We start from the raw sequence: 15210 nt of genomic DNA, 5'->3' as shown, positions 1-15210 counted from the left end.
AGGGCCGAGGTAAAAACTGCCTGGCTTCTGTGTGCAAGCAGAGTTCCTTGTTGAAGGAAACTAAAGCATTTGCCCTTTGAAGAATGGAAAAACCGCACGCGCTTATCTGCCGGGGCTCTTTTGCTTATAGAAGATCTAACATTAGTCCCACAGTGGAGGAGGTGACTTTCCGGCCACTTGCCTGGCCCGCTATTATTTTCTGTGAGGCACTGAACACTCCACCTATTTCCTTTTCATGTTGTCTCCGTGAGGACTCTGGTTTTGCATCTTTGTTTTTTTGTTTTGTTTTGCTTTACCAGGTTTTTCGTTTGTTTCTGGGTGTCCCACAGTGATATACATTAAAAGTCCTCCCTGTTACCTCGGTAAATCTATTTCTGGGAATAAACTAAACACCGCAAAGGATTTCTCCTCAAGTGTGTTCATCCCAGTGTTATTTTTAAGGGTTGAAAATTGAACATACCCAGGGTCCTCTAATAAGGGAATGGTTGTGTAACTGAAGGCAAGTCACTCAAAGGAAGAGTGTGCAGTCATTAAAAAAAAACCCACAAAAAATGAGCTCCTTCCTCTCCTCCTCAGATGGGAATGGAGAGAAAAGAAAAGAACTCGGGTGGAAATTTCAGTGTTTCTTCTTGGTACAGATAGGAAGTGCTGAGCAGAGACAGATGACCCGACAGCAGGCCCTTTTCTTGGGCCCAGGTCCTAACGAGACACTAATTGGAAGGAGGTAGTTACATGACGGACTGGCTATGTTTGGAAGGCCTTGAAAATACCACAGTAAAGAAATTCCATTTTTCTGCTTGGAGGCTCTGACTGTGCTGTTTCTCCAAATCATGGTTCTCCTTGTGAGGTGTGTGTGTGGTTTTGCCTGACAGGACCCTGGTGGTACTCTGGGGACTTACAAAGGGTAGATGGCACCAGTGGGATGCACAGTGGTGGGGACTCAGTTTCAAGCCCCCCCCCACCACCACCACCAGAATAGAGCTGTGGTATGGAGCCCTGAGCCCCTCCCCTCCCCCACTCCCTGGAATCGGGGTGCCGCCAACCATGGGGGAGCACCTGCCGAAGCTCCCAGGAAGTCCCCCTGAGTGAATGGCTCAGGAAGGAAACTGAGGCCCAGGTGGGGGTGAGGAGCGGTGGGTAGTGGCCAGGACAAGGTACGACAAGGCCAGTTCCAGCGGGTCAGGGTGGGATTCTCTGAAAGGTGGTTCTATTCCGCAGAATTCTTGTGTCTGGGGGCAACGGAAACTCACCCTAAACTAAGGAAAAGGGATGCTTTTTGGTTCATGTGATGGGGGAGGACGGTGATGGGGCTTCTCTGTAGTCCCACTGACGCAGGGGTCAAGCAGGGCCTTCAGGTCCCTCTCTCATCCCCCCCACCTGTGAGTGGTATTCTCATTCCCTTGTCCTACAGACAGACGCTTCCACTTGGTGGGAGACACACCTCAGGCAGTTTCAGACTTACTTCAGTTACTCTACACAAACTCAGAGAATCTGAGGAGGGAGAGATTATCTTTCTTTTGTATGGATATAAATAAACCCCCAGGAAGGACTATGATTGACCCCACTTGCGCCACATATCCAGCTTTGGGACCAACCACTGTGGCCAAGAGCATTGGCCAGACCTGGGTGACATGGCCATTTCCATGGCCGAGGTGGGGGGGGGGGGGCGGGAATCAGCAGCCAGGCCAGAATGACATATTTGGGGTAGGGAAGGAGCAGTTTCCCCAAAGGAAGGAGGAATATTGGCATCAAGAGAGGGAGGCATTCCTTCCCCTTGGGCTGTGGGAAAAGGTCATATTTCCCATACAGCTTTGGTTTTCCAATCAGCCTTATTCCTAATCCCAATGACACCTTGTGCAAATTAGAAAAATTAGCCCTGTCCTCTAGACAGTTTGCTACCATCTGCTACACAATTATCATCTCAAAGACACGAATCTATAATGATTACAAAGGTGATGGTGCCCAGAATTGTACAGTGTACAACCCAGACAACCGAAAGCAACAGCCCTCCGCCCCCTTCATATGTTACCATTCCCTTCAATTACTTCAACCCCTCATGAAAGAAATTCTTACCCCCTAGAGCTCTAGGCAGTGCCCGGGTAGAGACCATAAATGGGAATGACGGCTGCCTGCCCACCTCCCTCCTCCGGTGCTCCCAGACAGGGAGGAGTGAGCTACCAAGGGGACAGTAACCAGCAGCAAAGCAAATTGGAGCCACAGCAGGGCCCTCGGTGGTGACAGGGGCCCCGGGGAACAGTTCCAGGGAGACAGCTTGGGAAGGCAGACACAAAATGTGTGCTTTCCCTCCGAGAGCTAGAAGCAGCAGCTCCTTACACAGAAGAGACAGAGGTGTGCAGATACCTGGATCACATCAGCAGTAAAACTATACGGAAAGTGTGTGTCAGAAAGGTGTGTGAGCCAAGCAGCATAAGAACGGTGCACGGAGAACACCAGCTTCACACCTGTAGGTTTGGGAGACCCACCTCCGAGGGTGTGAAGTGACTCCCCCGGGGTGAGCTGTGGGCAGTTGCAGGCAGAGCAGAAACTTCTCAGACCACAGCCAGGCCTGGCCCCCGAGGAGGAGGCACTCGACAAGACTGAGACTGGGTCCACCGAGGGTCGCTGGGAGGAGAGATGCCATCCAGCCTCAGCCTGAGGGTGACCGCTCCCCAGACCTCCCCGGGCCCCTCACAAAGGCCGCCCTGTCCTGGGCTCAGCTCAGCTGGAGCTCTGGCTACCAGAAAAGACGGCGTCAGGGACGGGCATGGGACACCGCAGGGAGCTCTGGGGCGCAGTGACTCTGGACTCAGCCCAGGGTTCTCTTGTCTGCCTGTGGCAAGCGTGGTGGGCGAGCTGGGCGAGCTGGGAGATGGGTCATTTCCCAACAGCTCCACTAGGGGTCATCACAGCCCCTGAATGGAGGGGGAGCGGGGGCTAAACCCACCCCATCCTTCCCCCCCCCGCAGCCCACCCTCCCCTCCCCAAGCTCTGAGGGACAGATGTCTAGCCAGTGGGATGGTGGCGGGGGGTGGGGGGAAGTGGTGGTGGAGAAATGACTCTTGAGACTTCTGTGTTGTCCCCCGACAGTTGGGTGTGTGCAGGCAGGCATACACTTCATGAAAATCCCGTGACCGTAGGTACCCGCAGGTGGCCCTGTGCATGTGGGAACAGGAACGCGGACGCAGACTCAGACAACGGTACAGATATAAGGAACGTGCGTGGACGCGCGTGAATGCCTGAGCGTGCCCGTGGGAATGGGTGTGTGCGCACACAGACGTGCGTGTGATCGAACTCTAGCGTCCGGGATGCGTGGCGTTCGCGCTCACCTGGGCAGGACAGTAGCTACGACTATGTGTATATGATAATACAAGTGTACGCACGAGCCTGCTGGGAGTGCGGGAGCGTGTTCGCGTGAGCAATGAGTGTGCGTGGGCACGGGGGTAACACACCGTGGGAGGGTGTGCGTGGATGTCTGCAGGGTGGTATGCGTGTGGCTGAGCATGTGTGAGCACGGCATTTGTGGGGAGACGCGTCCGCGAGTGTGCACGGGAGCGAGCGTGAGTGTGCGAGCCGGGGCTCCCGGGGCTGAGTGGGAAAGGGCACGGCGTGTGGAACGAGCGTGCGGAAGCTCCTCGAGGGCGGGAGAGCGCCCACGTGAAGGGCGCCTCCGTGTGCCCCGCTGCGCGTGCGCGTGAGCAGGCGAGTGTGCCGTTGGCGCCCCCAGCCCCGCGGTCCGGGCCGAGCCCGAGCACACCCGGTGAGGGAAGCACGGCCCAGGCTCCCACCTGAAGATTGGCCCAGTCCTCAGGTTTCACTCATGACCCTGTGACATCAGCGGCAGCAGCTGTCCCCGCCGGCCGGCCCCCCGGCCAAGTCCCCCAGAGTCCCAGCCCCAGCCCGAGGTGGGCACGGCGCTCCAGGCTCGGCCGCAAGCACTCCGCTCCTGTCCAGCGGTGAGTACCGCACCCCCGCCCCGGCCGGCGCCCCGAGGGCCGGCCACCCCGAGCGAGGAGCCGGGCACCCTGGCCCCACGCCCAGCCTGGCTTCAAGGAAGCCAGCGCTTCGCTCCGGGCACCGCTGTCCTCCTGCCCACGCCGGGCCCCGCTCTGCCCGGGCCGCGCCGAGCTCCTTGTGCCTTGACCCTCCCCGTCCCCAAACTCGCCTCGTGCGGGCCCCCCCATCAGCTGCCCTCGGTGCCCCGGGCTGCCCGTCTTTGCCCCCAGCAAGGGCCCTCGCCCTGGTCACCCATGGCCCGGTGGCGAAGGCTCGGCTCCAGGCGAGCGCAGGGTGACCCCGGGGACGGGACGGGGCTGAGTGTCTTCAGGACAGGAGAGCAGAGGAGCCAGAAGCCCGTTCCCAGGGCCCGTTCAGCCTGTTCCGTGGCTCCGTGGCTCGGCTCTCAGAAGGCAGGGCTGTGGGGGGAGGAGAGCGGCGGGAGGCCGGGTGGGGGGTGGCGGCGGCTCCTTTGCTCTGCTGAAACAGGAATCTTCCAGATGCCAGCAGAGGACACATCTCAGGCTGCACGGCCCAGGCTCTGCCCACCGCCCCGGCCTCTCCCCGGGCAGCTTGTGGCAAGGCCGGGCTCCTTTCCTGGATAAGTGGGGAAGGCAGGAAGCCTGGCCCGAGGGGCAGAAGATGGGCCCAGGGCCCTGAGGGGCCGCTGGGGGCTTCAGGAGGGGACTCGGGCCACGGTGTGGGGCCGGGAGCGCGGTGCCAGGGCAGAGCGCAGCCCCCCACCCCCTCCCTGCTGGCAGAGCCGGGTCCCCGGGGCCGGGGCTGGGGGCGGGTGGGGGGGGTCGGGCAGCGGCTAGGGCAAGAAGCCGAAAGGTCTGAGCGGAGGTAGGAGACGGGGTTTGGGAGGAGTGTGATGCCACTTATCAGAGGGAGGCATTTGTTCCAAAGATTGGGGAGTCCCCACCTAGAGGGCCCTGAGGGTGGGATGGGGGCTTCTGAGGCTTTCCAGGAAGGCACTGGTGTGGCACAGAGGGCCTGGGCGCCTTCCCACTCCGAGCGGAGAAGTACCCTGTCTCGCGGCCCCTCCCCCTGCCCGGGGCACAGGGCCCGGCTGAGAGGGCTCACACTGCCCCAGGGTGGGGAGGGGGCCCTCCAGGTGGACACTAAACATGTCCCCTCCCACCCATACCACCTGCAGCGGGGGACCGGCCTGGAAAGAAATCACCCCAGAGCCTGGGATGGGCAGAGCCTGAAGCAGCCTTGAAGGCCCTTGAGTTTAGCCTCGATGGAGGAGCCGGCTTGAGGAGAGTAGCTCCAGGCCAGTTTGGGGCCAGTCTGGCTAGTCTGGAGAGGGGAAGGGGCTGACGGAGAGGTAGGGAAGAGCCAATGGTGAGCACTGTTGTCATTCGTCTGTGACCAAGGCTGTGACTGCCCCTCAGGGCCCTGAGCTGAGCTAAGGAGACCCCAGGGGTGGCAGTCGGGGGGGGCACAGGAAGAGGACTGGTTCTCCCAGGACCCTCCCGATTCTTCTGGGCCGTCCCCAGTCCCCTGGCCGTGGCTGGCGGCCTCCCGCTGTGTGGCAGTGTTGTGGACCGTTGTGGTTAACACACACGTCTTTAGAGCCACATCATCTGTGCGGGCGATGCAGGGTCCCAGACATAACCCAAGGGCCCACTCCTGTGTCCATCCCAGGCATCTCTCAGGGGATCGGCTGAGATTTTTAGTGGGGTTTGGGAAGATAATTAAGGGCCCTTCCTAGGTGCCCCTGTTCTAGCCTGGCTCTGCTTGTCATTTCTGGTTGGGAACTTGCCTGACGTGGGGGCTCAGGACTCAGAATCATCTTCCCAGCTCTAGGCTGGCCTGAGCATCAAGGCCTGCCTATGGCTTCCCTCGCCAGGGCTTCTGGGTCCCACCGCCGGGCCCAGGCCACGGGGAAGCCCTGAGTTCAATGCTGAAAGCACACATCTCCTGGCCGGACAATGGGGGTGGTCCTGACAAGGTCCCTGCCTTCGGAGGCAATTCTGGCCCACAGGACAGAGAAAAGTGTAGAGAGTGGCAGGGACGGGGTAGGGGGGAGTCCAGCTGGGAATGGAGTTCAGAGAAGTCTCCCAGGGCCAGGCACAGCCAGAGAGGAGACAAGGGATTGGACCTTACCGAGAGGAGCGGAAAGGCTCTCTCCAGGTGACGGGAGAGAGATGCATTGACCGGAAATGAAAAATCTGAGGCCTGAGGTCCCAGAGAGCAAGTGGGGAGAAGGGAGGGGACGTCAACACCCAGGTTGTGCAAGCCTTCCGTTCCTTGACTCGTCTTAAGGGAGGGTTCAGGCTCCGAGGGTCCTGTCACTTGCCTGAGGCACACGGCTAGTGAGGGACGCTGATGCTGGTGCCGGGCTGGGTGGGGGGGCGGAGTTCGCCCCTGAGACTTGGGGGCGGCGGGGCAGGGGGTTCCCGTGGGCAGCCCGAGGGCTGGGGCAGGTGCCGGGCCTCCTGCAGGGGTCCCCAGCTCTGCAGCAGCAGAGACAGGCCATGGTTCCCAGGGGCTCCTTTGGGAGGTGCTTATGGGGCTGGGCAAACCCCAGGTTCCCTCTACCTCCACCACCCCTGCCCCAGGCCTTTCATGTGCTCTGGCCCCCCTTCTGCCTTGTCAGCAACAGCTATTTTTATTCCCGGAGGTTTTCAGTCAACAGCCATCGCTGGGGGGATGGGGCAGCGGGAGGAGCAGGAGGGGCTCAAGGAGCAGACAGGGAGGGGGTGGCAGAGAGCTGTGCCCCTCGAAGGGCAGGCTGCCCCTTCCCCTCAGGCCTTGCTGCCCTCTGCCAGGAGCCCTAGCATAAATGCAAAGTACAGAACCACAATGGTCACCAGACCCCACTCCGCCTGCCCCGTCCCCCCTCCACCCCCCACCCCCTGCCCGATAGGTGCTAGAAGGACATGGTCCATGTAGACTTGAGTGGTGGTATAGCTTAGTCCTTAAGTGCCAGGCGCTCTTTCGAGAGCCCCAAGGGCCGGGTTTCCAGCCCCAGTCTACTATATAAATCACCTCCAGCAAGTGACTTACCTTCTCTGTGCCTCAGTCTCCTTCTCTGTCAAATGGAGTGATAATACTAGGATCATGGGGAGGATTAAAAGAGCTCATGAATGTGAGGTGCCCAGAACAATGCTTGGCAAGTAGTCAGTTCTACGTAAGTGTTAACTAGTAGTTAATTATCGTGCCTCTTACCAGGCTGTGACTCTGAAATCAAGAGCTCATCTTGTGGGGGTAGGGGGGAGGGAGCGATGGAAGGAGGGAGAGGAGCTATAGAAGGAGGGTCTGCCTGGCAGGAAGCAGGACAAACTTATCCGGGCACCCTGCATATCTGGGAGGAGGGCTCTGTTTTTTTCCTGTCTGGTCTCCCTCAGGTGAGGGAGATCCTGGTATAAAGTGGATGGCAGACCCCTTCCACGAGGGTCCACGGTTGACACATGTTTGCTGTGAGGACAGTGACGCCAAAAGCCAAGCAGAGTCCCTCCGGCTTTCATTTCAGTAAGATCTGCTCGTGACCCCAGTGTCTTTTGAGGATTGTAAGTTCTTGATTGGCCTTAGTTGGGGAGAAAGACCTTTTACCGGGGTTGTTGGTAGGAAAACATCCCTGGAGCAGTTTCTGGGGTAGAGCGAAATTCTCGGAGGTAGTGGCAGGGCCCAGCTGGCTGAAGGGGCAGAAAGAGTCCGCCAGCCTCCCTTGTGGGTTCCCGGTGATGGGGCTGGGGCTCCACAGGCAGTAAGAGGGCCACTCTTCCTGGGGCTGGTGACGGTGATCCCCAGCTCCCAGGACCTGGCAGGCATGGGGGGCCCACGTGGGGAGGGCTCAAAGCCCACCTTACCTGGATGGTTGGGGGTTGATGGAGGAAACGGGGAGCCAGGTGGGCTCTGATGGGTTTTGAACAGACTTCCTGTCGCCTTCTTGGTGGACCCATGGCAGGAAAGAGCCTGTCTGCCATGGTCTGGGAGACCATAAGAAGAGCACAGAGGCAGCGGTATCTTCCAGGGCAGACTGGAGGTAGGAACAGGCAGGGCAGGGGAAGCAGCCCTGTGTGCAGGGGGTGGATCTGCCCAAAGGCAGGCCCAGATGTGTACAGGAGAGGGTGTGCATGCACAAGTTTGAGGGGTGGCATCCATAGAACCCTGGTGGTCATGCTTGGGGGCTCCTTAGAGAGAGCCGAGCTAGCAGAGGGCAGGAAGCCTCAGGCCTGCGTGGAACTAATCAGCCTCTCCACCCTCTGGAGCAGCTGGGAAATGACTCATAGAAGCAGTGTGTGTGTGTGTGTGTGTGTGTGTGTGTGTGTGTGTACCAGTGGGCTGCAGAGGGCCTTAGGGGGTACATGAGGGTCGACTGGTATAAAAGAAAGTCTCTTTACCAAGTTGTTGACCTGTAACCCCCACTCCCACGATTCTCAACACATACGGCCCCAGGAGGCCCAAGTCTAGTCCTGCCAGGGCCTGCCAGACTCCCACCCCAGCTGGTGTGTTTTAGGGGTTTGGCCCAAGGACCCTGGTCTGCCTTTTGAAGAGGACAGAGAGGTGAGGGTCAGGCCAGCCCAGTCCCCCAGAGGGCTGGCGGGGGAGGCAGCGTTTGTAGGAGTAGGCACATGGATTTGCCTCAGAGAGCTGCATTCGAATCCTGCCTCTGCTGCTTGTCAGCTGGGAGGCCGAGCCTGGAGCGGTGCCAGGCACTCAGTGAGCACCAAATGAACGTATCCATGACTGCTTTCTTCAAGAAATAATTCTTCAGCCTCCGCCTCAAGGGCCTATGCATGTCAGCATGCTGGGTGAAGGGGTGAAATTTGGGGGCCGGAGGAACCAACCTCCTTCTCTCCTAACAGACTCTTCCCCATGCTGACTGAGGTCGGAATTCCACATCTTAAGATGAATTCCTTTGATTTGAGGCTCAGTCTTGGGAGGGGAAAGCCACTCGTGGGCCTTTGCTTCTAGGGAGAAAAGGCTTCCAGGGCCGTCGACAGATGAGCTGAGAGGGGTTGGAAGGAAGGGGGCACAGTTCACAGAACCCAAACACAGCCCATTTGAGGATTTATTTCCCATTTGTGGGTTTTTTATTTCATCGGGCCCCAAGCCAACGAGAAACACTCTGGGTGAAGGCAAAGAGTCAGGTTTGAGAGGAGGAGGCAGGTTGGCAAAAACTAACTGATGTTTTTTGAGAGCCGTTGGGGGTTGGCAGAGAATGGATCTGATTGTGGGGGCAGGGGCTGCTGACATATCCTGAACAAGAAAACAAACTTGGCATACAGTAAGTACAAAATAAATGTGGTCACCACTATCATACTTAACCCTTGTGGCGGACACATTATTAGGCTGGTTGATTCAGGTGCCTAAAAAAGGGGAGGCATGTTTTGGTCCAGTGAGCCCCATATGGAAAGCGTGATCATCATTAGCCCACCCCTCACCCTGGAGCACCCCTCATGTGCCCCTGATTGTTTCCGGAACTCTTGGGGCTCCTGAATGTCCGGAGGTTTCCACTCCCAGCTCTAGGCCTCCCTCCAAGACCTCTTGGAGCAGATTTCCTCTGCAGAGTGTTAGATCAGGAGGGGAGGGCACCCGGGGTGACTTCCTCCAGGGCCCTGGCCTGCCAACACCTCAGCCCTAAGTGCTGGCAGAGAAACAACACAGCTACCCCTTTCCCATCCCCACCCCTAGACTGCCCCAGCTGAGAAAAAGCTGTGACTTGAGATTTATAACTAGGGGGCATGGGGATCCATTTTGCATTCTTGGAGCAGGGCCACAATGGGAATGCAGGAATTTGGGAAGTAGGCCACCCGGATGCCCGGTGCTGTCTTTGGCCAGGATAGAAAAGCTTTGGTCTCTTCCAGTCTCCCAGAAAGTTCTGAGTCTGAGCCCCCACTGCAGGTGAAGCTTAAGGAGGGGTCTCCACTGGCCACATGGAGCTCTGAAGTAATCTTGCTTCCAATCCACAGAGAACCAAAACAGCCTGACCCTGGACTGCAGCTCTGCTGCAGATGAATGGCATGCTTGGTTGGCAAGAGGCCCGATGATTGGGGCCTGAGCAAGGCCAGAAAGCTACCTCTGCGTCCAGAGGGATGGGCCCTAGAGTGAGCAAGGAAGGCTGCGAGGGACAGGTCACATCCATTCTCAATCTTCCAGGAGAGTTTCTCAAAGTGGCTTTTATATCTCGGGCTGGTAAGGCATGGCTGACATTTCTCGGAGGATTCCAGCCCCATGCAAGTGCAGTTAGGTGGGTTTCTGGATGTTTAAAGGACTGTCTTTGAAAGCATGGTTTCCTAGGAGAGAAGGTTCTAGAAGCATGTGGTGGTGGGGGATGGTGGTAGTGACATCTATCCTGAGCCATGTTTGGCCAATAATTTGGGACAGTCATGATTACAGACACCTAGCTGTGAGGGTGTTGAACTGAGAGGAAAAATCAAGATCCAACAGGCTTTCACAAAAGACTAGAAGTGAAGAGGTGCAATGAATAAGAGGAACTTGTAGAATGTAAAGTCCAACACCTGGATTTATATTAGCCTTGTATCCTGAAACCATTATTACTTTCAAGTTTGGTTTGTTTTTGTTTGTTTTTTTTTGTCAATTCTTTCGGATTTTGTACATAGATAATCATGTCATCTGTGAACAAAGACAGTTTTATTTCTTCCTTTCCAATCAGTATACCTTTTATTTCCTTTTCTTATCTTATTACATTAGCTAGGACTTCCAATACGATTTTGGAAAGGAGTGGTAAGAGGCAACATCCTTGCCTTGTTCCTGATCTTAGTGGAAAACTTCTAGTTTCTCATCATTAAGTACTATGTTAGCTGTAGGTTTTTTATAAATGTTCTTTATCAGGCTGAGGAAGCTCTCTACCAATCCTAGTTTACTGAGTTGTTGTTACTGTTGTTGTTTTATCATGAATGGGTATTGGATTTTGTCAAATTCTTTTTCTGCATCTCTTGATATGATCATATGATTTTTCTTCTTTAACCTTTTGATGTGATGGATTATGTTAACTGATTTTCTAATGTTGAACCTGCCTTGCATACTTGGGATAAATCCCACTTGGTTGTAGTTATACTGCTTTTTATACACTGCTAGATTTGATTTGCTAATATTTTGTTTGGGGTCCACCTGGATTTAAAAGGGAAAAATCAATTGCACAATTTATAGGATAGGGAAGATCTAATTTGACTATAGTTCATGAGGAAAAGATCCAGGAGTGATTGCAAATTTCATCTTATGAGTAGGCTGCTGAAAGAGTGAATACTATCTTGGGATGAATGAATACAAAGGGTGTCTAGGCCAGGGAGAAAAGGCCTCTCTCTGTGGTCAGACTATGTCTGGAATTGGGTGTTCCAATCTGGCAGCCCCACAGAGAAAGACAATGCTGGGCTGGACCTGCTCCAGAGAGGAGCTGCCTCACCCTCCAGCGTCCTTACTCTCGGCTCCCTGCCTATGGACAGCTGGCCCCAGCCTGGCTCCCCGACTCCTGACCCTCCTTCCCCCACCCTCATCTCTGTCTGCTCACCACTTCCAGGCCCCCAAGATGGCCTGACTTTACTCACCACTTCCGCCCCAAAGTTCCGTTTCAGTGCAGGTTCCGTTGGGGCTTCTCACTTACTAAATGGGCTCTGGCCCTGGTGCTCAGGGAGCTGGGTTTTATTCTTGGCATGGCCTCTCATTTATCACTCTCTAAAATTATCTTATTTGCTTCCCTATTTATGATCTCCCTCCTCCCTCTGGAATGCAAGCTCAGTGAGGACAGGGGGTTTGCCAGGGCTATATTGTGGCTCCTAGAACAGAGCCCAGCGCAGAGCAGATGCTCAAGAAATGTTTGTTGAATGAATAAATGTATGATCTGGGGTGAGTTGCTGCTCCTCTCTGGGCCTCAGGTTCCCCATCTGTGAAATGAGGGCGTTGGACTCCTTGATCTCTTGAGTCCCTGCAACTCCAACATTCTTCATTTCAGTGGGAAGAGTTTGCCTCAGTTGCCACATCTGAAGAACAGACTGAGGGTGGAGGCCAGAGTCTGATCTCACGCTGTCACGTTGGTCCCCATTACTCCAGGCTGTAGCTGGAAGAGCCACGTGGAGATGTACCAGCATGACACCTAACCCATGATATGGGGCATTGTTGTGCTTGTCCCTGCCAGGAAGCCACCATGCACACATCCCCGACAACCTTTCACTCCTCCACTGGTGTCCACTGCAAACAATATAGCTTGTCCTGTCTATTCTAAACACATTGAAAGGGTGGGCAGAAGGCACATACATGCCAGCTAACTGTGGTCTTATCTCAACCCACTGCCCCTGCAAGGGGCTCTCCAAGGCTGCAGGGTGAAGTCCAGACTCCCAGGCCTGCCAATCAAGGCTACAGCCAGCCCCCAGCCCACCTTCCCCAAATCCCTGAATAGATTCTGTGCCCCAGAAAGACTGTCATAACTGCAGCTCCCTATGTCCTGCCTCTGTCTTTGCTCTGGCTGCCCCCTCTCCCTGGAGTGTTCTTCCCCTCCATTTCTCTGTGTTTATAACTTAAGCATCCTTTGAGGCCCAACTGAAAAGCCACGTCTTTCCTTCTCTGACCTGGAAGTAGCCATTCATCCATCTGAACTCCCATAGCACAATGACCTCCCCTCTTTAGGGCAAGCATCGCTTTCTCCTCATATCATAGTTACGTGTGCCCATGTCCACCTTCCCCCAACCACCAGCTCTCAGAAAGCAGGATGACCAACTGGTGCATCTTTGTGTCCTATTCAGGGCTAGCTCAGCTTCTGGCTTATAAACAGGATGGATGAATGGATGGATGGATGGATGGATGGATGGATGGATGGATGGATGGATGGATGGATGATAATGTATAGGAATCCATTTTATGCCTGGAAAGGTCTGTATCCAAGTCTTTCTCCACTCATTCTTTCAGCAAACACGTATTGAGTGCCTACTGTGTGCCCAGGACTGGCTATAGTGAGCTAGACAGACAGCTCCTGCCCTCTTGGCATTTCAGTCTAGTGGAGGACACAGACAAATAAATTAGGCAAATTACTTGTTTAAGTAATTACCAATGATGACATATGATGTCGAGGAAAACACAGGGGACTGATAGAGAGTAAAGAAGGAGAAAGCCACTTGGAGAAGAGACATTTGAGCCTTGACTAGGGGGTGAGATGGAAGAGCCAGGTGAAGAGGGAGGAGAGCAGAGGGCCGGATAAAGGCCAAAGGCAGGCATGAGCCCAGTGGTCCAGGAGCTGGAAGGAGGTCAGCGGGCCTGGGGCAGAGGGAACAGGGAGGAATCAGGAGACAGGGGTGTAGAGGGCGGCAGGGACTGGATCGCCTGGGCCTTGTAGGTCACAGTAAGACATTTAGGTTTTGTTCTAAGCACAACAGGAAATTGCTGGAGAAATTTAAGCAGAAGAAACAACATGATTAGTTTCTTGTTTTTAAAAGATCACTGGCTGCTCTATGGAACGGATTTGCAGAGGGCAGGGCAAAAGCGGTTAGCAGGAAACAGGCTATTGCAAGAGATTATTGTGATATGGCCCAGGGGGAAAAGGTGGAGGTCATGTATATTTTGGAGATGGTATTAATGGAACTTTGGATGGGCTGGATGTAGAAGGTGAGGGAAAAAAGCACTCAGGGAGGCACCCTGATATTTGACTGGAGCAACCAGATGGATGGATGGACATTTTCTGGGTTGAGGAAGACTATGGGTTGGACCAGTTGAAGAGCACAAATGCTTCATCCCAGATACTGTAGGTTGGGATACCTCTTAGCTATCCACATGGAGTCGTCCAGTTGGCAATTGCATACATCAGTCTGGAGTTCAAAGGAGAAGTGATGCTATTCCTGTAACACTATTTACAGTCCTAGGAATGATGCCATCCAGACCCAGATTGAGCCCTGAGAAACTTTAGAGATTGGGCAGAGAAAGAGGAACAAGCAAAGAAATTGAGAAGCAGCAGCCAGAGAGGTAGGAGGGAAACCATGGACGTGCTCTCATGGAGGCTGAGCGAATAGAACCTTTCCAGAAGGGGGCTGCAGCCAACTGGGTTGAATGCTTCTGAGAGGTTGAGGGAGGTGAAGACAGAAACGTGTTCGGCAGACTTGGCAGCAAAGAGGGTGCCAGTGACTTGACAAAAGCCGTTTCAGTTGAGTGGGGGGATGGAAGCCAGGTTGGAATGGGCTGGAGAGTGAACAAAAGGTAAGGAAGTAAAGACAGCTGGTGTAGACACTTTCTAAGAAGTTTCTCCATGAAGGGAAACAGAAAATGGGGCAATAGATGAAGGGAGGAGTGAGGCTGGGAGGGCGGTTTCTGTCACGACCGCCATTATTATCACGATAGGAGAGCCTGGTCATAGACAGGAAGAAGTTCACGGTGGTAGAGAGACGATAACTAGAGAATGAGATCCTTGGGAAGGCAAGAGGGGTCGGGACCGAGCCCACGTGGAAGGCCTGGCCTTTGGTGATTCCCCGTCTTCTGTTTAGCAGGATGGCGGGGGCAGGGGGCAGCGAAGATGGTTTTGTCAGTGAAATGGGGTGTGATGCTATGTTCTTATTGAAGGCTGAGGCAAAGTCACTGGCTGGGAGCACCCTGGGGAGGAGTGTGGGGGGTTGGAGGAAAGAAGAGAAGGCATGGGATGGTTTTGTCACCAAGTGGAGAAGTGAAGCCTCCAGAGAAACCTGCACCCCAGGGCAAAAGTGAGGGCACACGTGGCGTTTGTAACCACGACGTCAACTGTGACCCCAGCCCGGCCCCGCCTTTGTTCCAGCAGCATCCAGCCGCGCAGGGGCTGACCCAGGAACGGCACAACTGGGATGGGCGGGCTGCGGTTTCCCCAGATGAGTGCAATGGAAGGAGAGAGGAGGCCGGAGTTGAGAGTATTTTCGAGGAGGGATTGTGATGATGGCACTTATACTTGAGCTGGGCAAGTCAGAGGGTTCTGTTGGAGAGGGAGAAAGTGCAGGGACAAGGGGTGAAGGCCAGAAGAAGCCCAAGGATCACAGCAACGGGCACTTGACTGTGAGCTGAGAGGTAGGAAGTGAGGAGAGGGGATATCAGAGGAGATGTGGTCTCTGGTCATGATTTAGATTCAGGGTGTGCTTACAGGAGAAAGGGGGCAAAGGTGGAGGGCTCCTCTCATTCATTCACTCATCCATTCACTCAACAACCTTTTATGGGGCATCTGGCTGGCTCAGTTGGTAGAGCGTGCGATTTGTGATCTCAGGGTTGTGAGTTCGAGCCCCACATTGGGGGTAAAGTTAC

At 55.0% G+C, this 15210-nt stretch overlaps 1 protein-coding gene across 2 annotated transcripts in view; it reads left to right on the top strand.

Moving 5' to 3' along the window:
• The first annotated feature begins 3720 nt into the window (after window positions 1–3720).
• The window catches only part of SCN4A (sodium voltage-gated channel alpha subunit 4), a 42527-nt gene continuing 31037 nt past the window's right edge, over window positions 3721–15210 (top strand). For both annotated transcript variants that reach the window (XM_064583650.1, XM_064583649.1), the window contains exon 1: window positions 3721–3953. The gene's annotated coding sequence lies outside the window, so the exon portion shown is untranslated. The remainder of the gene's footprint in view (window positions 3954–15210) is intronic.

This window comes from Mirounga angustirostris, unplaced genomic scaffold, assembly GCF_029215605.1.
Source record: "Mirounga angustirostris isolate CCGP_5_RB_7025 unplaced genomic scaffold, mMirAng1.0.hap1 SCAF_17, whole genome shotgun sequence".
NCBI classification, from domain to species: domain Eukaryota; kingdom Metazoa; phylum Chordata; class Mammalia; order Carnivora; family Phocidae; genus Mirounga; species Mirounga angustirostris.
This window is presented reverse-complemented; position numbering and strand designations above follow the sequence as displayed.